Source organism: Equus przewalskii, chromosome 16 (assembly GCF_037783145.1).
Source record: "Equus przewalskii isolate Varuska chromosome 16, EquPr2, whole genome shotgun sequence".
Lineage (NCBI taxonomy): Eukaryota > Metazoa > Chordata > Mammalia > Perissodactyla > Equidae > Equus > Equus przewalskii.
The window spans coordinates 61,134,201-61,161,369 of record NC_091846.1 but is presented as its reverse complement, the minus strand read 5'-3'; the positions used below and the strand labels follow the sequence as shown (position 1 = coordinate 61,161,369).

The 27,169-nt window shown below is 36.2% G+C and overlaps 1 long non-coding RNA gene across 2 annotated transcripts in view; it reads left to right on the top strand.

Annotated features, from left to right (window-relative positions):
• Nucleotides 1-26,835, top strand: part of LOC139076503 (uncharacterized) — a 111,494-nt gene extending 84,659 nt beyond the window's left edge. For both annotated transcript variants that reach the window (XR_011528199.1, XR_011528198.1), the window contains 3 exons: nt 7,351-7,451; nt 8,785-8,840; nt 26,798-26,835. This is a non-coding gene — a long non-coding RNA (uncharacterized lncRNA). The remainder of the gene's footprint in view (nt 1-7,350; nt 7,452-8,784; nt 8,841-26,797) is intronic.
• Nucleotides 26,836-27,169: the final 334 nt, after the last annotated feature.

The following is a 27,169-nucleotide window of genomic DNA, read 5'->3' as shown; positions in this document are numbered from 1 at the left end:
CTAGGGGTTCATAGCATGCAGTAGCAAACAGTAATTAGATGTTCACTCATAGTTGTCTGAACTCAAATGCATAAAGGAAGGAGATTTGAAAGGTTAAGGAGCTAGTGCAATAGAATAGTGGACATAAAGGGTACGAGACTGTGGGCTGGGCTGACTATTCCCTAATGCATAGCAGAACTTGAAGGAAGAAAACAATAGACACAATAGTGCCTTTGAAAGTAGAAGTTCCTAACATTAGAGCACACTATCAACTTTTATTAACCTTGTGTATTAGAAGTCCAAAAAGATGCAAGCCCTCCCTCTCATCTCCTCCTCTATCAATCTCAGCTGGAACTGTTCTTGGGGTTTGCACAGATTCAAGCTTGTAGCAACTACGATGTAAATGTTCTCTTGCAGTAAAGTCTTTAGCTCTAATATCAGAAGCTAAACTAACACCAGGTAGCCTCTTTTAATAGAGTCCAAATGGTTCAACAGGAAATATGATTACTACAGTGGCTCCATATTAGAAAAGAAGCCAAAATCAAGACTCTAAAGGTGACATCTCAGGCTAAATTATGTTTCCATAATACCCAGCACACTACCCCAGACACATAGAAGCATTCAGTGGGGAAAAAAGTCATCTCGCTTGAACTGCCTTGGGATACCAGTCAGTCTGTGCCCATAAGTAGAAGCAACTCAAATAGGAGAATCCTTAGCAAGGGATACTTTGGCATCATTCATTTACCGAATCTCAGGGGTGAGGAGGTTGGAATGAGATAAGCAATAGACGCACACCAACTATCTCCTCCTTCACCAAGTGCCACTTGAAATTATTTCCTTCCTAAACGTGTAGAAATTGGCAGAGGGTAGTCCCAGTCACCAGGACTTATTTGAGGTACCTCTTTCTCCACCCACCATATCCAAAACATCTTAATTTCTATTTTTTTTGTTTAAGGTTTTGCTTCTGGTTCTCAGGAAGTGATTTGTCTAGTAAAACAGACTTCGTGATATCTTGGGGTCAAACCTTACTAGTTCTGTGCCATAGAAGCCGCTGCTATCCCGTCTTGCTGCCGCGCGGCCTAGGCCAGGGATTCTCCGCCTGATTTGTACATTAAGACCACCTGAAAGTCACTTGAGGCACTTTAAGAAAACTAACCCAGGCTCTAAACCCGAGATTCCTATTTAGTCAGATGGGTTAGGGCCTGGGCAGCTTCCCAGGTGATTCTAATACACAGGCACATTTGAAAATCACAGGTTTAGTCTTTTTAAACGTGCCCCTGAATGGTGTTTGTCACTTCAAACAACTGGAAAAATTTCAACTAGAAAAAAATCTCTCTGAACAGATTCCTAAGATGATGTTGCTGCTACGTCTAAAATCTGTGTTTCTCAGACCAGCGAGGATCAATACGTTCAGCTCCTCAAAGCACACTCTCTCGGTTTTCAAGATCCACACATTTTCAGGCGTTTGCTCAAGGAAGAGGAAATGCCTCTACACCCACTTACAAAGCCTGCATTGCATTGAAACTCACAAAATTTGTCTGTTTTTCCACTCTCAGACCCAATCTCCAGCCGCGTAAATCCAAGGTTGATCATGGACCACTTTCCTCTCTGGCTCTAAATCTACAGTTGAGGGTCAGCTAATCTAGTACTTATCTTTAGATCTCAAACTAATGATTTACAGCTAGAACGCCCTGGCATTGTGTGTCAGCCATCATCTTGGCTAACAAGTAGCAAGTACTTTTCTATTCATTTTTTCTAAAAGGCCTCCAGAATGTCATTCTCTAAATCAGTAGCTTTCAGTTTAGTCTGCACATTAGTATCACCTAGAGCATTTATGTATCTCCATGCCCGGGTCCCACCCTCAACCATTTAGGTCAGAAGCCCTGAAGGAGGGGGAACAGGTACTTTTATTTATTTTTTTTAAGGAAGATTAGCCCTGAGCTAACTACTGCCAGTCCTCCTATTTTTGCTGAGGAAGCCTGGCCCTGAGCTAACATCCGTACCCATCTTCCTCTACTTTATATGTGGGATGCCTACCACAGCATGGCTTGCCAAGCGGTGCCATGTCCGCACCCAGGATCTGAACTGGCCACAGAGATGTGGAACCTGCGAACTTAACCCCCGCGCTGCTGGATCGGCCCCCAGACACTTTTAGATCTTCCTGCTCCCCACTCTGTGACTCAGCTAAGCCTCCAGACTCTCCAACCCCAGGCTGAAGCCCTCCCTCCTGCAGGTTTGCTTCTTAGACCACAAACATCCCAGGCAGCATGTTCTAAAAACAGCCCTGAGGGCAAAACCAAAATCCCATAGACAGGAGCTATCTTCAAAGTTAAACTACTGCACGTAGCAGGTTTAAGGACTTAGGGCATTTGTTTCCTACTGTTGCTATAATGAATTACAAACAAATTAATGGTTATAACAAACTTATTTGCTTATAATTCTGGAGATCAGGAATCTGAAGTGGGCTAAAATCAAGGTGTTAGCCGGGCTGTGCCGGAGTCTCTAGGCGAGAGCCCCTTTCTTAACCCTTTCTCGCTTCCAGAGGCCCCCTGCGTTCCCTGGCTGTTAGAGCCTTTCTACCTTCGAAACCAGCAACCCTAGAGCTCTGACTGCTGCTTCCGTCTTTGCCTCTTCTCTGACTTGCCTGCCGCCCTGTTCAGTTTATAGGGACGCTTGTGATTACTTACATTGGGCCCACCTGTGTAATCCAGGATACTCTTTCCATCTAAAAATCAGCTGATCAGCCACCTTAATTCTATTTGCAACCTTAATTCCTTTTTGCCATGTAATATAACATATTCTCAGGTTCTAGAAATTAGAATGTGATATCTTTGGGGGCGGGGAGCTCTGTTTGTTCTTACCACACTCAGGCTTCAGAATTATGAACAACTGCACAACTAGGAAAGCCTAAGTCTGGCTTCAGATACAAGGGCCTCTACAAAATGCTGGGTCTACAGTCCTGCCCCTCAGCATCCCCCAAAGCCTCAGTCCCTGCATACATTTTGCTCTCTTAAAGTTTACTCCTTATCTCTTAGTTCTTGATATTTCTCTGTTTATGGCACCAAATATGAATAATATACACCGAACTGCCAGTTCTGCTCTCTTCCTCCAAAATTCTTAGCAAAAATTAAAAATATTTTATAAAGTTCAATATGGTATTCAGAATGCTGGGAAGTTTTAATATTTTAATCCCTTGTCAAAAAGTTTTGAAATTAATTAAACAATATAAGAATAGCAGATTACTCCAAAACAGTAAAACCTTTCACTCTATATCAAAATTAGACTCTGTTAAGGCATTTTATTTTTCAGGAGAATCAATGCTCATTACCCTAATACATAACTGTCACAAATATTCTTGGGGTAATACCACAAAAGGTGTGTTTTTTATTCATGCTACACGTGAACGAGCCCCTTTTCAGAGGGGGCTCTGCTTCCCACAGTCATTCTAGGACCTTGGCTGATGGAGATCCTGCCATCTGTAGGCATACCATCTGGAATCTGTGGTTACTACAGAAGAGGTCAGGATCCTAAGCTTCTTAATGTCGTTAACTTAGAAGTGACGCCATCACTTCTTACCACATCCTGTTGGCCAAACCTAATCATATGGCCTCAGCGTAACTGCAAGGGAGCTCATGTAATATCTTGGTTAGCACCCTATCTGCACACATGACAATTCTAAAACATAAATCCTAAAATTATTCATTTATTCCATATGAGTAAATTCCTCAGTTATTTAAATAAAATAAATAGGAGTCATCCTTTGTTCTCCACTTTTCTCATAACTCACATTCATCAGAAGTCCTGTTAGTTCAGTATACAGGATATACCAAATTCAATCACTTTGCATCACATCCACCAACACTGACCTCTTCCCAGTGTGTTTGGGTACACAGTCAAATCCTCTTCTATGTTTATTACTTTTAAGTTAAATGTTTTAAATGGCATGTATGTCTATTCCAACGGGTGTGTGTGTTTGTGTGTGTAGTGTATGCATATATAAATAACACACAAAAAAACCACTTCCTGATTATATACCTGAAGTTATTTATTTCTTTTCTTTCTTTCTTTTGTCCTTGGTGAGGAAGATTGGCCCTGAGCTAATATCTGTTGTCAATCTTCCTCTTTTTTTTTCTCCCCACAGCCCCAGTACATAGTTGTATATACCAGTTGTAAGACATTCTAGTTCTTCTATGTGGGGTGCCACCACAGCATGGCTTGATAAGCAGTGTGTAGGTCCATGCCCAGGATCCATATAGGCGAAGCCTGGTCTGCTGAATCAGAACATGTAAACTTAACCACTCAGCCACAGGGCTGGCCCCCTGAAGTTACTTAATAGCATTTATTCATAGACAGATACATACTATACTTTGTAAAGCAAAGTATTGCTGGCATAGAAAATCCAATATTGCAATGGAAAATGCAATATTACATACTTTAAATTTAGCAACTTACTGAGGAAATATAGACAAAATTGCCAATTAAATAGATATAATAAAGTTAATTTTTGTTCAATTATATCAGTGGATAGGAAATATTGCATTTATATCTGATTGACAGATGGTGGAATCAATTTCACTATAATTTAGAACTAGAAGGAGTTTAAAAAATTGAAGCACTCTTTCTCATTGATAGTTTTATTTATAAATGAGATATATTTCTCAATAACACAATTTTCTGTTTAAAATTCTTCTTACATATCTTTTCCGGAATGAATTAAATAGAAGGTGAATATGTAAAAGACAATTACTCAGTTTTTGGAGAATTAAATTAATCATTACACATAAATGCTTTAGGAAAAAAATGTAGGCATGTAGTAAGTACTAAAATTTTTATATTATTACTATTGATCTTATAGCAGTTTTATAGAGTGGTAGTGGGAGAAAAGTTACAGAGTGTTAATGGAAAAGGGTCAAAAGAAAAATTCTTAAAACATGTAAGTCACCCACATTAAAAAGAATTTAATGATTTTCATGAGTCTTGCATGGCTAGGATACTCACTCTACCAATGTATTTCAGCTTTCTATATATGTATAAGTATGGTCCACATCTCTACAATCCCATGTTTGGAATGACGTCCCAAAGTAGAAGGCAGTGGAAAACAACAAAATTATTGTCAATTCTCAAGATTTTAAGGAATGTTGAAATTCTGTATCCCAACAATTTGGTTCTCTCAAATATCTGCCATCACAATTTTTTCAAAGAAAGAGTATATTATGGTGACCAAAATAGGAGTGATAAAATTTGAGTGGTAAAAATTCAATTATGTTGCATCTAATTCAATTTACATTAACTCAGCCCTTGTTTAACTACTGCTGTTTACTAGACGTGCAGTTATAAAGACAAAATAGGTTGCCTGCTCTTGAAGCCTGCTGTAGGAGAAAGAGATGTAGTTATTCATAAATCAGTACACAGTATTATCAGACATGCCACAGTGGTGACATGGAAGGGGATTTTGCCAGGAAATTATTAATAAGTTACCTTCGAGTTAGTCCCTAAAGAGTAAAAAAAATGTTGAAAAATCAAAAATAGAAAAAAAAATTCTAAGGAAAAAACCATAAAGAAAGACACTAAGTTCAAATAAGAGTGTAATTAAGTAACAAGACTTTCTTTTAGGTCAACTAAGATCAACAACTAGGCCTGATCTAAGAGTGAAAACAGATTTTAGGGCTCATCTCCAGCTATATTTTATCTCCTAAAACACATTTATTATTTAATTCCATAAAATAAATGGTAATGATTTGACTTGTTATGATGACTTTCCTTTTATGCATGCATTTATCAACCCTGAAAGTTCAATTCCGAGGATGCTGCCACAGCACTGATCAATCACAGGCCATTGCTCAAGTGACCTTGGCCTCTTCAACCACAATGTTACTGGTTCAATTTGTTTTTATCAGGTTGATTACAGAAAAGCTTGGCTGTTTTTGCCTCTGAACACAGAGCAGAGCCTGCCTAACTCAGAGATTTATTTAAATCTGATAAATTGCTTAAAGAAGTCTGTTGGGGTTTCATTTTTATATTTATTTGACACTCATTGGTTGAGCAGCATTTATGTTGTTTTCAATTACTCTCTAAGGTAATACCATCATTGCCATTTTATGCATGTTTTTCCTTCTATTTTAATTTTTCTTTCCTTCAAAAGTGTCCTTAGGAAAGAAGTAGAATTGAGTCAAATTGTGTGAATATTTTTAATATCCATGCTACATAGTGCCAACTTGCTTTCCAAAAAAAGCTGTGCTAATTTCCATTCCCAGTACAGAGGAAATTATTCCTCTCTGTCCCCTTGTCTTAATCAGAAGTGCTTTACATGGTCAAATAACCCTTCTCTAAACTCTAAGACTCAGACTAAAGTGTCAGAAAGTTTTTGCATAAAGCAAATAGTTTTAATCCTAATTTACGGATGACATGAACTATGTGGTTTGAAAACAACAGCGTCGCAGGATGAGTTAAGAAGAACCACCTTGCCTATTACAGACAGGACTGCTAGATAAAAATGTAACAACAAACACAAAATTAAACTCAAATTTGACCTTGAAAGAAAGAGCAGTTTCATTTTGCAGAAGCTCCTGGGCTGCTGTCACAGGAGCTTTGGGTGGAGAAAGGGAGGAGTAGGAATTTTTCTTGGAAATGGGCCTATGTTCTGGGTTCCCTAGAAACAGAGCTGGAGACAGGGATTCAGGTGCAGATTTATTCAAGAACAACGCTCTTCAGGAAAAGTCTTCAAGGAGCAAATGAAGCAGGACAGGAAAGGGGAAAGCTTTGGCATAGCCCACAGGGAAGACTCTGGCATATAAAGCATATCACAGAATACTCCCCGCCCTTGGGACTAGGGTTTATGCTTTTATAGTCTGGCTTCAGTGGGGCATTGACTATGGCCTGGGGGTGTCAGTTAGGTAACTTCTCAGGTCAGGTGACTCCCCTCAACCAAAGGCAATTTGTTGGGGGAAAGGGGCAGGAGTAAATCATCAGCATTCTACACTCATGGCAGCTGGGGGGTTTATACCCTAGCGTGGTAAAGCGGACTTGTGCAGGGCGCCGGGGTGTTTATGATAAGAATCCAGCATTGGAGCTGTCCCTTAGAGAGAATGCTGTCTCATAAAAGAAAACAGAAATATTCTACTTATTGACTCAAAGAAATCAATGAAGCCTGTGTCTCCCTGTGCATCTGGTAGGAAAACAGGAAAAAAATCTTTCATGAGAAATACAAATCTCAAGGCTCCTCCATGCATGGTTATGAACAACAAATGTAAATTACTCACATGTTAAAGTAAATGCCAAGCCCAGAGATTAATATGAAAACTGCCTCTGCTTTGGTAATATAATGGAAAGCCCAACAGAAACAAACACAGTGTTTTCCCTTGATTTTTCCAGTATCCCAAATGTGTCTCAATGATTGGCTGATGATTGGTAGGACCCTGAAAATGAGCTCCTAATAAAAGATCAAATCTACATCAAGAAACATCCCCCACGAGGTGAGTGGGTAGAGACCACACTCAGGAGGAATAGTATCCTAAGAAGGAAATAAAAAGAACAATCTGAAGTATAATGCAATATAGTCATATTTTAAATAGTTAAAGAGATCAAAGTTATTGCCTATAAGTATGGAGTGTTCTTCCCAAGCCAAAACTGGAAGAATGATCAGTGAAGTATTACCTAGAAATAGTGAACAGTACACTCCCTGTCATAAACAACTTTTGAAAGATTTACTTGCATACACCACTCATTGTTTTTTAAAACAAAACTAATTATCTGATTATTGAACTTCCCATTTATAAAATTATGTGTGTACATTGGTGTACTTATACAAGTCTATAGGAGTGTATATATGTTCATTCAGACCTTGAATTCATGGCCTATGTCAACTTTGCCTGCTTTCTCAGTGTCCTGAGCTCTACCACAAGCTTTCAGAGGTCTAGACTTGTCAAAGAGAAGACAGGTGTGTCTAGCTCTGGGGGAAGAGGGGCAATCTGTTTTCAGCTTCATCTTCCAAAGAGAAGAATCTGATGTCCTCAATTCTAGAGCCTTCCCAGAATTCTGGAATGTAAATTAGCCAATTAAGATTGGTTCCCTTCTTAGCTGGAATTCTCTCTTTCATTTTCTCTGCTGTTTCAATTACTGTGTGTTTATCTGTTACCCATGTTCAAAATTACGTTGACATCGCTTGTCTGCTCTCTTTGCTTGTTCCTTCTTTGTTTCTGTGTGTGTGTTTATTCCTTTACTGCAATTTTAGTGAAATTTCAAGAGAAATTAGATATTAAAACAGTTTAATGTGTCAAGTTTAAATGGAATTCATTCTCTTGATTTTGATCCATATTACCGGAGGTCTGTTTGTAAATCTTAAGAAATCACTGGATTTTGTTTGTTTGGACTCTCCTCTAGATCGCCTGTTTTCCAGTTCATTAACTTATGATTTTGATGTTATTATTTCCATCCTTCTTCTTGTATTGCCCTTGTTCTAGGTTTGTTTCCTAATTTCTCATATTGAAATATTAGCTCATGAACTTTTAGTCTTTCCTCTATTTATAAATATAATGATTTAAGGCTAGAATTTTCTAAGCTCTGCTTATACATATCCTACAAATTTGATATGAATATTTCAACTATTATTCAGTCCTAAATATTTTCTCATTTCCATTACAATTTCTTCTGTAACTAATAGAATATTAAAATACTTTTAAATCCATGTAGTTATATATGAATGTACCCTTTTTTTAGAATCTCTGCTTGATTTGTGTTGTGGTTAAAGTTTTCTGGAGTGTATGCTACTAATTCACATTTGTTCAAATTCACTTTCTGCCTTGTCAGGTGATCAGTTTTGAAAAACATTCCAGGTGTGCTGAAAAAAATGTATATTTTTAATGGTAAGTGCAAAATTTTTTGTACATCCATTTGGTAAAAGTGATACTTGTTAATTTTATTATTCAAATTTTCTAAATCATTACTCTTTTTAGTTGGCCTGCCTAGCAATTATCAATAGAAGCAAGTAACTTTCTCTCACTCTGAATAAGCTTTGTAAAATTGTCCTTGTAATTGTCACAATTATTATCTATTTTAAAGCTCTTTTACTAAATCATACATGATTATATTTTTTCATCATTTTTGAGAATTGTTCCTGTTAACGTTATCTTCAACAATGCTTGAGATTTTCTATATAAACAATCATGCCATTTGAAAATAGGTGCAATTTATTTCTTGGTTTCCAATATATTTGTCTGTTGCATGTTTTGTTTCCTTTTCTTGCACTATTGCACCGGCTAGATATTCCAGTCAGATGAACAATGAGTGGTAACTAAACATCTTTGCCTTGGTCATAATCTTATGGGCAAAGCATTCATTCTTTTACCATTAAGTGGAATATTAGGTGTAACTTTTCTGTACATGCTCCTAATCAGTTTGAGGAAATTCCTATCCATTGTTATTCAGAGAAGATTTTTTTTTGTTTTTTTTTTAAGATCTTATTTTTCCTTTTTCTCCTCAAATCCCGTGGTACGTAGTTGTATACTTTAGTTGTGGGTCCTTCTAGTTATGGCATGTGAGACACTGCCTCACCGTGGCCTGACGAGCAGTGCCATGTCCACGCCCAGGATCCGAACCGGCGAAACCCTGCACCACCAAAGCAGAGCACATGTACTTAACCATTCGGCCATGGGGCCACCCCTCACTGAGAGGTTTTAGCATGAGTGGATGTGCAGTTTTATTAAATGTGTTTTCCTGCATATAATGACATTGTCAAGTGTTTTTCCCCCCTCTTACAGTTAGTTGACATGTTGACGTGCTATTTTTTTGATAAACTCCACTTGGTATTGGTGTATTATCATTTTCATATATTGTTTTATCCAGTTTAACATTTTGAAGAGTTTTGCGTCTTTGTTCATGAGGGATAGTGTTTTTTCTAACATTTTGTCTATTTTTGGTATCAGTGTAATGCTGGCCTTATAGGGTGAATTGGGAAGCATTCACTACTTTTCTATATTCTCAGTTTGTGTAGAATTGGTGTTATGTCTTCCTTATATTTTTGGTATAACTTACCAGTAAAGCCCTCTGAGTTTGGAGTTTTCTTTCATTGAAGGTTTTTAACTATAATTGGAGTTTAATTATTAGGTACAGGATTATTCAAGTTATCTCTTTTGAGTAAAATTTAATCGTTTGCCTATTTCAAAGTGTTCATTCAATTCATCTAAGTTGTCAAATTTATGGGTTTAAAATAGTGGGTAATATTCCGCTATCATCTTTTAGATGTCAGAAAGGTATGATCACATCATTTTCATTTCAGATACTCGCTATCTATGTCTTCTCACTTCTTTTCTTCATCATTCTAGTTGGAAGTTAATTCTATTGAGCTATGTTTTCACTAAATCCTAAATGAAATAAGGTTTCTGTTTATTCATATTCCTCAACAATAAAGCTAAATTGACAGATGGTTGTGGAAGCCTTAGGTGGTTCTCTTGGCCTTTAATTATGAATCTGATGCTTGAAAGTGTTAATGTGCTACAGTAGATAATTACATCTTAACTCAGCACTGTTTTTCCATTTTAACGCCTGATGATTTCAATTTGTAAAATAGTGGAGTAATACTTGAAAATACTGAGGGCAGTAGAGAACCTGCATTAATTCCAATGAGATAGTTTCTATACTCCAATCATTTCTGATGAGCTAGGAGGAAACATACCATATGTACATTTATTACAAACGATTTAGCTTACTGATTATTGTGATTTGCATTCTATTTACATTTTTGCTTTTCAGAGCTAAATTGACACCAACATAAACTGTGAATGAATTTCTGCTAATTAAGTTAGAAATAATTGGTCTACTTCCTATTATCCAGTGTGTTAGCATGTATTTTCACCTTTGGGTTGGAGACAAAGGTATTTTACAGGTTTCAGTGCTGTATGCTCATCAAGACTCTCAGTGAAGCTGAGGATACGGTGGGGAAAAACATAACCATGTCCTTACTCCTTATTGGGCAGCAAAGGTATCTGGTCAGAAAATGGCTTCATATACTATGACAGTTCCTCTGTACTGCACTGTGTATTTTATAATCAAACTCATTCTATGTTTATTTAATTTGACTTACAAGTTTAATAACGTTAGACCTGTCTTTGAAAGTTTAGTAGTATATTAAAGCATAATTCTAGAGATCAGAGGACTTTTCAGGGGGCCAGGACCAGCCCAATCCAGCTACTCATCCAAGCAAAACTTGCATCCTCAGGCTTGGTCACCTCCCCAGACCCTGTTACAGAGCCTGTGCTTATTAAACGCTTTTTTTTTTTTTTAACCTAATGGAAGGGATTATCCACCTCTGAAGACTTCTTCTTATAAGATTACTGTCCTACACATTTGATTTTGAGTCTGGATATCATAAAATACAGCATTCTTTACACTGAACTGAAATTTGTCTCTTTATACCCTTGAGCCCTCTGTCCTATTTCTGCCTCATAAAGATGAGCAAAGTCACTCTAATCCCTTTCCAAATCACACACACAAAGTCTATCCAAAGACAGCTACCGAGTGACTTTTCTTTTTTAGCTCCCCGATTCCTCAGATTTTTCTCCAGATATAATGCTTTCAAGAGCTTTCATTATTTGACTTATTTTTCTTCTATACTAGGATTTGTCAGTATTCCTCGTAGGTTGTGGTATCAAAAAAAAAAATAATATATATATACAATAGAATAACCCATCCAAAAGTATAAAGGTAAGTTCCTGGAAACTCCTCTGAAAGCATTTGTGAACATACATGACTATGCTATAAAATGAAAAGGATACATGGGACTTAAGTAATAAAAATAACCTTTTATCCAACCCAGAAGAACTTTACTCCAGAGGTTGTATTCTGTGACTCATCATCCAGAATCGTTTATCTCCAAAGTCTCCAGAGAATGTTTCCCTTAAGCTGCTTTTCCAAAAATGAGGTCTGTTGTGGACTGAATCACGTCTTCCCAAAATAGATACATTGAAGTCTGAACACTGGTACTTGTCAATTTGACCTTATTTGGAAACATGGTCTTGGCAGAATAATTGAATTAATACGAGGTCATTTGAGGAGGTGGGGGGAACTAATTTAATATGACTGATTTTTTTTTTTTTGAGGAAGGTTAGCACTGAGCTAACTGCTGCCAATCCTCCTCTTTTCTCTGAGGAAGACTGGCCCTGAGCTAGCATCCATGCCCATCTTCCTCTACTTTATATGTGGGACGCCTACCACAGCATGGCGTGCCGAGCAGGATCCAAAACAGCAAACCCCAGGGCCACTGAAGTGGAATGTGCAAATTTAACTGCTGTGCCACTGAGCTGGCCCCTGATATTTTTGTAAGAAATAGGAAATTCTCAATACAAACACACAGGGAGAATATCACGTGAAGACAGATGCAGAGATTGTAGTGTTGCATCCATAAGCCAAGAAATGCCTGAGGCCACCAGAAGCTAGAAAAAGCAAGGAAGAATATTCCCCTAGAGGCTTCCGAGGAAGCATGGTCCTGATGACACCTTGATTTCAGACTTTTGAGAGAATACATTTCTGTCGTTTTAGGCCACCTGGTTTATGGCCATTTGTTATGGCAGCCCTGAGAAACTAATATAGGGTCAAAGGAATTGTTAGCAAAACAACACAATGGCCACAGTAACTTGTTTTCTTGTCTTCAAAAATTAAGTTTATGATGCTGTACTCTGACTCTGTCATCTTCTTGAGGTCGTTGGCCAGGGATATATTCTAACTGGTGCTTTCATTTCTTCTGAAGTTGGCCATAAATGGCTAGTGTCAAATAGCAGGGGCAAGACAAGCCTTCACAGAAGAAACCTGGCTGGGAAGACAGAGCTGAGACCCAAGAGGCGATGTCTTTCTAGGCTTCCATCCCTTTGGTCTGATGTCCTAGGAATATAACCATGGTTGAGGGTAACCCTCCATTGTTTGGGGTTAACAATCTCTTTCCAGTTTTCCAGGTTTTAGTTGATTGTTTACTAGTAATACTGAATAGATAAGGAAAGATGTGTCCAGTCCCTTTGCTTGTGGCTCCATGGATGATAATAGGCCAAGGTCTGGATGCCTTTCCTACCTGGGATAGAATAATGTCCTATTTCTTGAGGTCAGATTACATTCCTGGTCTATTTAGTAACATTAAATGAATACCACTCTTTCAAAGAAGAATTTATATAAGATCATAAGTTGTTACTGTAAAACAACTCAAAACTCTACAAAACCCTATTATTTAGCAATGAATTTGAGGTATTGCATATTTTTCTCTTTTTAGTCAAATTAATTTCAAAATTCTCAGTCATCTATTTATAGCTCTCTATCATCTAACCTCGATACTAATTTGTACCCTGGAGTTAATAAACCTCTTACAGACTCACATGAACACCTGTAGATTGTTAAGTTACGTTTTAGGGGCTGGCTGATGGCATAGTGGTTGGGTGTGCACGCTCTGCTTGGACAGCCCAGGGTTCACAGGTTCAGAGCCCAGGTGTGGACTCTCACACTGCTCGCCAACTCATGCTGTGGTGGCGTCCCACATGTAGAATTGGGAGAAGATTGTCACAGATGTTAGCACAAGGCCAATCTTCCTCATAAGAAAAAAAAATACATTTTAGCTTTAATCAAGGACTACTGCTGAAAGAACATAATGCCCCTCCTTGGGTTTGAATTTATATCTGAATTTCAAACAACCACAACTGTCTAATTCTTTTAAAAATAAGCTTGCATGAGTAAAAAGAAATCATCTATGTATCAACTTATTGGTAAAATTTTTGTGATGACATTATTCGTATTATTTCAGCAAGTGCTGGGATTTATTGAACATTTCAGTGTGAAATGGAAATCAGACATATACAAAGGACTACAGCATTCCTTCACACTCAGTGAGGGTTATGCTCCTGGAAAACACAAGAAAACTCATAACTGAAACATCGGGATTAACTAACTCATTCCAATGAACTATATGTATATGGACCCTTCCTGTTCAGAATTTGGAGACGTCAAAACTGTCCATGCCCTCAGCCAGCAGTGTGTCCCCTCAAGAAAATTCTCTTCTTTTCTTACATTACAACCTTTGGTCACTTAATTTTGTTCTCTTGTTCTTTTAACTTCCCTTCTCTACCTGAAATCTCTGCCTCTCTTCCATTCCCACCACCTCTTGGACCTTGGTAATCTCTAGTTACCTTGTGAGAGATAAGCTAAACCTGTTCTTTCTCCCATTGGCTTTGACCTTTGGATATACCTACACCTGGGAGGTACACAAACTTTCCCAAAGGGTATGTGGACATGGACAGTTGAGATCCTCAACTTCCACACGAACTCCTTCCCATTGGTCCATTCTCCCACCTCCGCCTTCCTAGTTGCTATCTCTCTCATTCTAAAAAAGAAGTATAAACCTCTTGGCTACCCTTAATCTTCTGATGCTGCATTTTTACGAGTGTAAAAATCCCTGAGATATCTAATAAAGTAAAAATTCCAGATGTTTTTCATTTCAATAAGACCTATTTTCCATCTTTTAAGAGAGAGCAAGTTCTTTCTCTCTCTCTTCTTGAATGAGGACTAAAGGACAGATAGTGATCATAGGAGTCTATATTAAAACAAATATTTAAACTGAAAAATGAATTCAGTCTTCATGAAAGAAAGCAACCCTGATTCAGCTGCTTGGTTAGAAGATGGGGAGTGGGTTTACTAATTAGGTTATATGATAGATATTTTATATTAACTGAGCTGAATCTGTAGCTCCAAAGTTTTCCTGAAAATATATTGAAAGCACGTGATAAAATAGATACATTTTAATAAAAAACTAGACTTGGAAATGTATATTGAATTTAAGAACAATTTGATTTCCAAAATTATCTAAATATTATTTTTATCTAAATATTTTATCAAAATATTTTTTAGTTTAAAGAAGAATTTCCTCTAAGGGGGAAATTAATAGGTATAGTACATTTCCAAGAAACTAAAAGCATGATTGACCCTAATAATTGGGGAAGAAATCTTTTTACATTTCTTTACTTCAACAGAAAAGAAAGGAGTGACAAATCGACTTATGAGACAATAAATCAATAAAAATTAACTTGTAATGATCGATCACTGTATGATTTCTAGCCTATAACTCTAAAGAAATTCAAATCATTGTGTGAAATATTATAAAACACCTTCCATTTCATTTACATGAACAAGTTTTTTCTCAGCACTGGCATCTAAAGATATATTACTATAAAATTTATTGTGTACTCCAGTCTCATGTAGCAATAAATATCATGTTTTCCCTGTCATTAAGAAAAACATTTTCAATAATTAATCATCAGCAAAATTTATAGCATTCATGTTGTTTTTATTAATCATCTGGTATTAATAATTGAAATGAAAACTCAAGCTGGATAATTTCGTTTAAAACTTGGAGACTTCTAATCACAGAAATGAAAATTTCACTTTAAGTGTGTTGTGGCATTTATGAAGGGTTGCTCATTTCGGGGATGTATGATACAGGGATTAGCAAAGGATGCTGGCATAAACTTCTGGTGGGGAAATAGTGGTAGCACAGGTTTTAAATGAAAAGGCGACATCATAAAATTACCACCTGTTAAAGTCCTTGTTCATGTACATTTTATAAATAGATGATTATTGTTAGCGAATATCGCTATGCCATTACATTTTACACATGTAAAAGCTAAATATAACTTTTAAATGTAATGTAGTATCTTGGGAATTATGTACTTTGCAGGTAGTTAAACTCATGATTAAAGCTTTTAGATGCAGCCTAAATTGTGCAACAATGTGCATAATTTTTCTAAATTCTTTCGGTCACTGACGCGTAACTGCTGCTATGCCACCCGTTTACCCTGTTGGTAGGGGTGGGGAGGAAGAGCAACAATTGTGCTGGGTGGCCCATTCTGCGCTTCTGAACCCTCATCCATTCCCCGTCTCTTTGCTCCCTCACTCCTTTCTTGTTTTTTGTTTTCTTTTCCCATATCCTACCATACCTTAGAAAAATTAAAACCAGACTCATGATATTGCAAGAGCCATTTTCTGACAAATAGTATCACATGATCTACAAGTTTCATATCCCCCACAGCTCTAGTATAATTTTTGCACCTAATTGTGATGTAGAATATCTGTCTCCTTCTTGTTCTCAGGTTGAATTACAAGACCATTTTTAATTTAGTCCTAGGAGATGTCATAAAAATTACTCCCCTATGACTTCTCTCCCTCTGACTATGTGACTGGGACTCAGAATAAATAATGCGTTTGGGGCCTACACACCTTTTTATATTTAGTTTCTTGTTACAATTCAACCCAATTTGGTTAGCCAATTATTAGTCTGGATTTGTCTAGTTATACTAAGAAAATTAAAATGTACACTGGAGCGTTATTTCCTGGGGTTCTACTTTATGATGGAAATTAGGCTTTGTGTGCATTTTGTTGGATTAAATTTAATTGTGATGCTGAATTCTGTCCTGTGGTATTTCCTAAACTCTTTAGAAGAAAAGTTTAATGTTAAAATAAAGGCTTACAGCACTAATTATTTGTCCTAAAAACAGATTTGTGTCTGTACCTTAGTACTTTATTAGAAGAGATTAGCTTAGCAAGGAGACGATTTGTATGATTATTACGTTTTGAATATGCCCTCCTAATCTCAGTTACTATGTGCAAAGGAGGTGTTGGTAATGAAGCAGTAGATAGGACCCTTCATATTTATAATTATTGCGTATTATGTAAATTTTGAGCTAATTTAAGAGCTATATTAGGATAATTCATCTTAATAGAACCACTTAATAAGTACATCTTAATTACCCATTAGCCTGGTTTATAATTAAGATTTAAAATTTAAACCCTGTATGATGGTTTTTACCTTGATTCTCTTGCCAATTATGAATAAGTAGAAGTGGAATAATGTTTTAATTTTTATCAGAAATTTTAAAAATATTTACATTTTCATTTAAAAGTCAAAGTATGTAAAAGTAAGAGTACTTAAATTTTTTGCAAATAATTATTCTCAACATGTTAAACAGAACACTGGTTTTTGGAGGCTGTTTTGTGTTTTCATGCTATCAGCTGATTTTATTCAATGGAAAAAACAAACAAAGAAATCAACAGATAGTGTGGAATACTTTAGATCTCTCCTGCCTCAAAGGAAGAAAAAACCTGTGACCTCAGGCTTTTCACTGTTACACTACACAATGGTTTCATTTTATTTTCAGAGCTTCTTGAACATATCAAAGGTGTAATTATTGGTAACAATATTTGCCAAATTCATGACTAAGCACTTTATATATGTTTTTGTCATTTAACCCAACCAACACTCCATGAGTTTAATTCTCTCATCCCAAATTTAAGTAAATTGTTTAACATTACACTACATATAAAAGGCACGTCCAAGATGTAAACAAATACCTTAATGCTCTGAAGAGTAGCTACCCTTCTCAGTTTCCACTCTGATAAACAATCTGAGTTAGTTTTTAAGGTCATTTATTTATGAATTCAACAATTTAAAGATGGGCTGTTTATAATCTTCTAATACATTTCAACAAAAAGTAATAGAAGTCAGACATTCAGTGTTGCAAAACAGACTTTTTTTTGATGTATTATGTTCTATGGGATATTTAAAAAAATATAGGAATGACTAAAATATACAGAAAATTCCTTAACAGAGTTGGTAATTGTTCCCTTATCACTTATTTTTTTTTTCATTTGGCAAATGCAAACAGCCTTGACCTTTTTTTTCAGCTCGGACAGAGTTGTCAGGTTGGGTAGTACTTTTACAGCCACTCCCCCAATCCACCCAATAATAACCTTTGCTGTAGTTAATGTATAGAAATGCATTCAATTCAAGTCACTATAATTTAATTTAACCAATAGAATAGAATAGACAGCCCAGACAATTTTTTCTTCTAATTAGAGTATGATATAATATTTAATCACCATGAGGAAAGACCAACGCAAGGTTTTACGTTCCCTTTATTTTCCTTCAGATGCACTGATAAGCAGAATTCAAATATCACCTGCACTGTGTTCACCCCAATGGCCACTAACAATGTCCCTGTACCCCAGAGCTAGAGTTGTTACTTAAGGACTGGGGGCAGATGACAAATTGTTATTGTAGTCTACTAAGGTTAACATGTCAGGGATTGTGAGAGAAAGTGCTCTAATTCTATTTAATTACATTTTCCAGGGCAAAATTTGAGCTTAAGTTGAAATCCAATTACAAGTTTCTTTGTGTTTTTGGGGAAACAAAAGACACGCTTTTTCTCCTTTTTTTAGTGGAATACCAGTGAACAAGATTCCTAAACAAAAGGAAGATTATCCAGGGGATTAATAGACATTATTAATTTTCCTTCAATACAGACTTACAGAAAATGTGCCAAAGATCTTGACCAAACCTACTTAATAAAAACAATCTTATATGATCTTTTCAAAAGGAAAACATCATAATTAGTTTGAGGAGTGATTTCATGTTCCCACTACCCAATCTACCAATTTATAATCTCTTGAAGATTTTCAAAGGCTTTATTTTTTATTTTATTTTTCTACATATTTGTTCATTTGTTTATTCATTATGAATAAGAGATCGTAATGATGAGGTTCAGGGCAAGCCGCTCCAAGATGTGCCACTTTGGAGTATGGAGTATTTTGAGCTGAAGGCAATTGAGACCCTGTGGGCTAAAGAGAAACTTTTTCTCTCCCTTGAGGAATTTAAATTAAGGGCTTTGCCTATAAGGAGAATAACTACCAGAAATAATCTTTTTATGACATATCTCTATGATATGGCCAGCATCTAAATTACCAAACATATCTGCTATTTTTATCCTCATGTCAGTTTCCCTCCTCCCCTCTGCAGCTCCAGGTCCCTATCCCATTCCTTGCCTCAAGATGGCATAAGTACCTCACTTTACCTTTCAGTCTCTGACCCTCTCCTGTATCTGGGGTTCTTGTATGTGTGAAATTAATTAAATTTAATTTTCTCCTATTAATCTGTTTCATGTCAATTTAATTCTTAGACCAGCCAGGAGAACCTAGTGGGTAGGGGAAATTTCTTCCTCCCCTACAATAAAGAATCGCAAGTACTGTTGGGAAATATCTAGTGAAGATGGAGAAAAGAAAAATGGCTGAAGATACAAGAGATAAGACCAAAGAAAGAGAAGATAATCATTTCAGGTACAAAATCTTTGAGGAGGCGAGAGTGCATGGAATACAGTCGTGCACCCAATGGGCTGGCCCTTTGGTAGACCTAGGAGGTAGAAGAAAGATTTATGTCTTGGAGTGACAATTGAGCTTGGCCTTATAAAATTGTCTCACTCATCAGATAAATTCTAATTCAATAATGGAATATTATGATTAAAAATGATTGTTCAAAAAAAGTACATACTTTTTAACGTATTATCTTGGAAGGTTTTCTGGTTAGGATTCTTCACAATATTGAAAAATAGAATCAAAGAGGAAAAGAGATCATTGCTGTTAATACAAAGGAATACATATTTTATGAGGTGAATTTCATTCACATTAAAAGCTAAATTACTTAATTTACAATCTGTATTATAGGCTTTCATACATTATTATTATTGTTATTATTATTATTTTTTGGTGAGGAAGGCTGACCCTGAACTAAGATCTGTTGTCAACCCCATTTTTGCTTGAGGAAGATTGTCCCTGAGCTAACACCTGTGCCAATCTTCTCTATTTTGTATGTGGGATGCTGACACAGCATGGCTTGATGAGTGGCATGTAGGTCTGCACCCAAGATCTGAACCCACAAACCTCTGGCCACCACAGTGGAACATGTGAATTTAACTACTATGCCACTAGGCCAGTGCCTATACATTATTTTTAAAATATTAAATTATTAGTTTTCATTAAAATATGTATTGGTTTATATATCTGAAAGTTGATTAGTATATTCAGACACCACAATCTGAAACTCTTTACTTATTCCTCAAATATATTATGTTAACCATTAGCATTTCTCTTTTTGTGCCTGTGTTATATGTATTTAAATTTACTTCTTCTATTTTGGTAGATTTGACCTCTAATAGTGCTACTAAACCCTGCGTTTCTTTCTGTGGCTTCTTGTTTTTTGTGAACATTCCTGACAGTTGTTAACCCACAAGTAGTAACATTCAATTACCATAAAAATACCCAGCCCTTCTACACTTGTCCGCAGAGCTGTTAAGGCCCTGAGCTTTTGAGTTTTCAGTCTTTCTAATCAGCTCCATTCATGTTGTTTCATTGTCCCACTGCAGAGACAAATTATACTTACTTGACTGCTAAGTTCAAATTTTAAACAATTAGCTGTTTTTCATGGTTACTAAAAGGAAGAAAATAGCTAAATAATTATAATACAAAACTTTCCATCAGAATGATTTTGTAAAAACCCTTAAAGAAGAATGGATAAACAGAACCTTGATGCCTTCGTTCATAAAATCTGTTAAATCTCCAGGGCTTTTATCTTCATAACTCTACTGAATACTAGACAATTTGCACAGGACTGGGAAGTTTCCTGGAAACTCAACCTTTACTGTTAAAACTAGACAGTCCTGGGCAAACTGAGATGGGCGGTCAATGGATGCAATAATTGTGGGTGCTAAGTGTTTTAAAGGTGTCTTTGTGGTAATAATCTCAATGATTAATATATTTGAATTTTATTGGTATAAAAAAGTGAATTCACAATATGGAAAAGTTGCACCTTTCTCTGTACTGCTGGAGGCAACATCTGATAAGGTTTTGGGGTTTTGGCTAATACACAAAAACTCCCTCTAATTGAGACCCAAATGGGGCAAAGTCCTAGAGGCCCCTATGCTTCGCACTATGCGTCTCTTCCCAATAAAACTCTCCTTTCTTACCCAAGATTCCTGGACTTTTTTAGTTATCATTTTCTTTCTTTTCTTTATAGTTTACCACATATGATTGCATCCTTTTAGTTTTGCCTGTTTTTGAACTTTATAGAAATGGAATGTAGTTATTCTTTCTTATGTTTTTGTGTATCTTGCATATTTTGTATTTTTTATTTCATTAAATTAATTTATTCATTTATTTACCATATATAGACAATTGCTTTGTTTCCAGTTTTGGGCTGTTATGAATGCTATGAACATTTTTGTACTTGTATTCTGGCACATATGCACATGATCCTCTTTAGGCTATACACCTAGGAGTGAAAATATTGAGTCATCTTGTTTGCATATGTTTAAATTTACTAGGTAATGCTTGTTTTCCAAAATCTTTTTACTATTCACACTCTGGTCATCAGTTAATGCAAAATCTCTTTGCTGTACATCTTTGCAAGCACTTGGTTCTTTCTGGTGTTTTATTTGCCAGCTGGTGGTATCTCCTTGTGGTTTAAATTTTTCCCTTCTCTGATTATTAATGAAGTTGAGCACAAGAAATTTTGTCATATCAGTTCATTATTTACCCTTTGTCACCTCTAGATCAGTGACTAGAGTCAACTTGCAAAATAGCTCTCCAGAAAAAAGTCAAATCTTGCTTATAGAGGAACTATTTTGTTCACCAGATGAATTGAGGGATCTGGCTAACGTTTATTGGCAGGAGAAAGGGAACACATGAAGGGATGGATTTTGAGAGTGTTGTACTAGAAGAGTGAGGATGTCAAAATGTAAGGCTGACATGGGAGCAATCTTCGATGTCTCTGGTTTTAATTGCTGGCAAGAAATTTGAGCTGGTCCCAATACTCTCCTGAGATGCCTCCTTGAATGAGGTCTGGATGTCAAACTCACTTGTCAGGGAGTCAGAGGCTCAGGGAGGTCGAAATGTTCTGAAACCATAAGAGGCAAGATACCCCAGATGCATACATTCCACAGGCGGCTCCAGGGAAAACTGGCTTCTCTGTGTAATAAGCAAAATATTGATGGAGTACTTTGCTATTTTTCTCTATTTACGTGGTATCTTTAGGTGATTTCAATATGGAACTTCATGGCTGTAGATACTATGCCTGTGCTGATGAGCTTATACTTTTAGCCTGGACTTAGATACTGAGCTCTGCATTCATATAACCCACTGCCTGTTTCAGATGTCTACATAGAAGTCCAGCCATCAGTCAATTAAAAATGGCCAAAACGAAGAATGTGAGTTACCTCCTACAGTCTGTTCCTATCTTGTTAGATTACCACTACGCACCAAGCTCTCCAGCCCAAATGTAGGAGATACGCTCAATTCCTTTCCCTCAAGCTCTATATTCAATTCTTCAGTATGTTCAATGAGCAAATTTCCCAAATAATATATAAAAAGAAATCAATATTTCATCACCATCTATCTCCCTATAGCCTTGATCCAAGATCACACAGCTTCTCACCTAGATCATAATAAAAGCCTTCTAAATAATCTCATTTTTTCTATTTTTTCTATTTCCTCTTATAACTCTATGTAATATTGCTAAAGTGTTGTTAGGTCACATCACACCTCTGCTTTAAGGTGCAAAGGGCTTGCCATTAATCTTAGAATAAAAAACGCATTCTGACGGTCATCTACAAGAGCCGATATTATTCACCCCTGCCTATCTCTCTGACTTACCCACTTCATGATGCCCTTTTATTCAGTATGCTCCAAATGTCTGCTCCTTTTCCTGGTCTCCCAGCACAATTAGGTTGTTTGGATCTCAGGGCTCTGTTTCTTGCTGTTCTTTCTACTTGGGACATCGTTTCTCAGATCTTTGCGTGGTTGCCTCTTTCTTAGTTAGGTGCTAAGTCTCATGTCAATTTCCTGAAGGTCTCTCCTGAAAATTTTAGCATATATAGTGTGCTTCTTAGTACCAGTAGTAGCTTTCCATTGTATTGCATTATTTTTACATTCTATATGGTTCTTTTCAATACCTTATTCATTTATTTATTTAAGCGTTCATTGCCAATAGGCTGCAAATAGAATGTAAGTTTTTTGATGACGGGAATACTGCCTGTCATATACTGCTGTCCTAGGCTCCATAGCAGTGCTTGTTACAGATCAGAGACTCAGGGTGACTGAATTCTCTAATAGGAGCTGCCCAGTGGAGTGTACAGTGGAGTTATTATTCCTGTGGTTGCGGAGACTATACTTTTCCATGTACAGTATCATCGTTATTTGTGTGCGAGTGTACACGTGTTCTGAAAAGGAGTTTACGATGCTCTGCAGGGCTCTCATTCCTCAGCCTCTTTTAATGAAATTTCCACATGAATGATCTCTTTCCAGAGAAATGCATTTGGTAATTCTGTAAACTTGCTTAGAATACAATCACCTTGGCCTCAGCTGATGGGGCGGGGTGAACATCTTCTTCAACGGAATATGATCTATAATCTGATTTGTGCCATATGATGTGCCCTGGCTCAAAAACTCAAAAAATTATGGGAAAATTCATTCTACGTGATACCTGGGAGAAACGACCCTGTCCTTTCTTTTATGGAGTTTGAAGGTGAGAAATATTAAGGAGGTGATCAGTTGCTAAGAAGATCAACTGAAAATAAATAAAAACTTTTAGTATTCAATCTACAAAATGGTGTGAACCTTCTTCTCTCAGATGTAAAATAGGAAGAGTATGGGATAATGTTTATAATCTAAAATAGGAATTTCTTTTAAATAGAAGAAAAGAAATTTGTTGGACAAAATGTAAAAGTTGATTTTTCAGAAGGAATTCACATTGTATTGTGATTCTGTATTTATGTTCACTTTAGAAAAAGTGTAAACTATCATAGAAACATGAATTGACCATTAACATATCACACCAATGCTTTATCAAATCTGGCTAGCATCTTTTTTCTTGCTTGTGTTGTATGTGTAGATCTCAAATGTAAAACGCTCTGCAAGGAATGTAGTCTTATTAAATGCTACAAGTAATCAAATTATACTTTAAAAGACAAGATTTGGTTATATATTACTGGTCAAACACATTCTCAGCTTTATACAAATAAATTTTAGTATTTATCTGGATGAATGTTTAATTCATTTAATCTCTAAGTAAATTAACTCTACCTCCCAAAGGTCCCATCTCCAGGAATGATCACATTAGGATTTCAACATATGAACTTTGCGAGGATGCATTCAATTCATAACCATTTCTTTCCTGGATGTCACCAAAAATGGCCTCTCCAAATCCATGGGGATCCCTCCTCTTCGTTCCCCAATGTGCCCACAGAGTATATCTACAGAGTACATGCTACACTCAAAACATAACATGCCACTCCCTAATATAAAATTTAATTCATGTTCTATTATTTTTATGTTAAAATTAGCCCTTAAAAGAATCAACAGATCTCTTGTGTTAGAAATTAAAAGCACAGACTTAGAATTAGTTTTATAATTCTTCTATAAAATCCTTTATCATATGCTGAAATATATCATAAAAAAGGATGACGATTCTTACAAACTAGAGCCTGGGATCACATTCCAGTTCCTTTCTGCAACGTAAATGCCCCTTCGTCTCCTTCTGATACTCAGAATAATGTAAAAGAATATTGATGAAATACCTTTGGAAACACTCACAAAGTTTGGCCAGATGGAAACTTTTTCTAACTATCAACACATATTGCTGTCTTATTACAGAGACATCAATTTCTTCTTCATTTTCTTCCCTTTGTGGTTATACCTTCCACACATTTACATACTATTTCACTAAAGTGCTTTCCAGAAGTAATTGTCATTGCAGCAACTATTGTTAAGACATTGAAAAGAATGTCCCATGACAGTGAGGAATTAGCTTAGTGTTTTCCAGTCTCTATCACAAGTCCTAAGAGGGGTTGGTGTGCATATTCATACAGTCCCTCAAGGCTTCATCTTGGTCTTCAATTTATTGTAGATTATACAGCATAATCACTTTCTTGTCTGGGCTAAAGCTTCCACAAGATGATAACTTTTGCATTCATCTTGCAAGTCTGATTTTTCTATCATTTCATATAAAATTTATGTTTAAATAAATTACGTAAGTGTATCTTTCAAATTAAAGTTACAATACTATCATTCTAAAAAGCCAAAATCTTTTATGCATTACAAGCATATAAATTAGCAAATATGCAAAGCTTTCTTCTTAACACAAAACTATTAATACTATAGATTGAATTCTCATAAACATTTCTCTGCTTCTTCCTAAATTGTCTCAGGTTTAAAAAATGCTTACCCATTAAAGAAGTTTATTACCTTCCCAATTAATTGAAGGTACTTACTACCAAAGATTTAGGCTAGATGTAGTAACTGGATGCGACACTTTAAAGCCTAGTTTTAGTGGTTATGTGAATGATTCCATTCCTTCAGGAAGTATACAATCACTTAGCATGCGTGGTTGGATTTAAGCTATACACATTAGTTAACCATCTGTCTATTTACAGAAATTTGTAGCTCCCACTCTGGTTGATAAATTAAGTTATATAAATGTCTTTCTTAGAACTGAATAGAATCCTTAGCTATATAGAGTTAAGATAGCCTTGATGAGTTCTTGCATCCTTTCATATCCTTGGGCTCATGGAACCCTTAGAGATAATTAAAATGATATTCAATTGATTTCCAGATAATTTGCATGATTTTATTTGATTTACTATTACAACAAATGTGACAATTAAGCTGATATCCTTCCCTGAGTCAGAGAAAGTCTTCCAATTTTTGTTTATAGCGCTTATTTCTATATACTCTATTGATAAAATAAATGTGTCAATAATACCACACCAGTAAAAAGGCCCAAGATAATCATGTTTTTTTCTTACATTAATCTTCTTTTAAAATATTTTATGTTAATTTTCCCTTTGGTTGATTATTATGGACTTTTTATAGATTTAATGTATTTTAATTAAATACAGCCATTATCCTCCTTTTGAGGCTCAAATTTTCACAGCGTCTGTCTTTCAGTTGGCATCTATGTGCTCTGGCATAACTGTTAATACTCGCAAGCTTTATTTCTTTCTGACTCAAAAAATACTAACGTAAAGTTTTTAAACACTAATTTTTTTCATTAATTAATGCTTTTAATTAAACATTAGAATATTAATGTTGCAGACTCTGTTTGTACACTCCTGCTCCAGACATGGAATGAACTAGTTCTCCAAAAATCCCTGGTTATCTTTAATTGAAAAATAGTATTAAAGAACAAGATCTAAGTATAGGCTGAATTGATCTGAACCCATTTCAATGGACAGATCTGAAGAGCATTTTTAGGTAATAAACAGATAGATAATTTTGATAAAATTTGTACAATTCAATCCAACTTTAAAATGCTGCTACTTTTTTTTTCATTCTATATTTTGTCTCCCTCCTCTCTGTTGACGAAAATAATCCATAACCAATCTATAAATGAAAATTTGGGTGAGTTTATTCTGAGCTTAAATCTGAGGATTATAACCCGGGAGAGTCTTTCCACAAAGGAACAGAGCACTCCAAAGAAGTGGGGGTATAAGGGTGGTTATATACCCTCAAAGAGGATGTTTCACATAGGATTGAAATGTCCCTTTTACAATAGTCGCGAGACTGCTCTGTCGGCACGATTGATGGAAATAGCAGGTAGGTCTTCTGTCTCTGTGAACACAGCAGGGTGGCAGTCTGTTGTCTCCAGCTGGGTGGTCACAAGTGAGCTGGGAGGTGAGTGCGGCAATCAGTTCCTAGCCTAAAGAAAAATGCCAATGTCGGGGGGAAGTTGCATCTTTATCTCAAGGGCCTTTGTTCTGGCCAAAGGAAATGTCTAAGCAGATATGCAATGCGTGCTCAATAGCCAGTCAGGCCCTTTTGGAGGAAAAAAAAAGAAGTCAGGCGGAATTAGGTTTATACCAAATGGCTTCCTCATATACTCCAATATATCCTATTGCTTGCCATTTTTATTTGTCATCTCTTACGCTAGATAACTTGATTCCTAATGAAATGGCATACTTACTTGTTTCCTTTACAGGAGAAGGAAATAGAAGATGGCAATTCAATATTAATGTGAGTAATGACAGTGCTGAATGAAGCTCAAGATTCTGTCTTCATTTCCTTTGGTTCTTTGGTGCACCTGGCTATGTATGCACAGTCAATTTTATTTTTCTAAGATGTCTCGTTAAGCATCATTTTGTGTGACTCTATAATTACTTATCTGATGGACCTTTTAATCAATCATTTTAGTTTTCTTTCCATTTGGCTTTGTTATTACCATGCCTGACAGTTCTAAATCTTAACTTTGTGGAGACTCTAAGACAATGCTCTTTTCTTCTTGATCATACTCAGCTACTGGAGGAGAAACTAAGGCCCAGCTACCAGTCTACTTTGAGACAATAAGGAAATT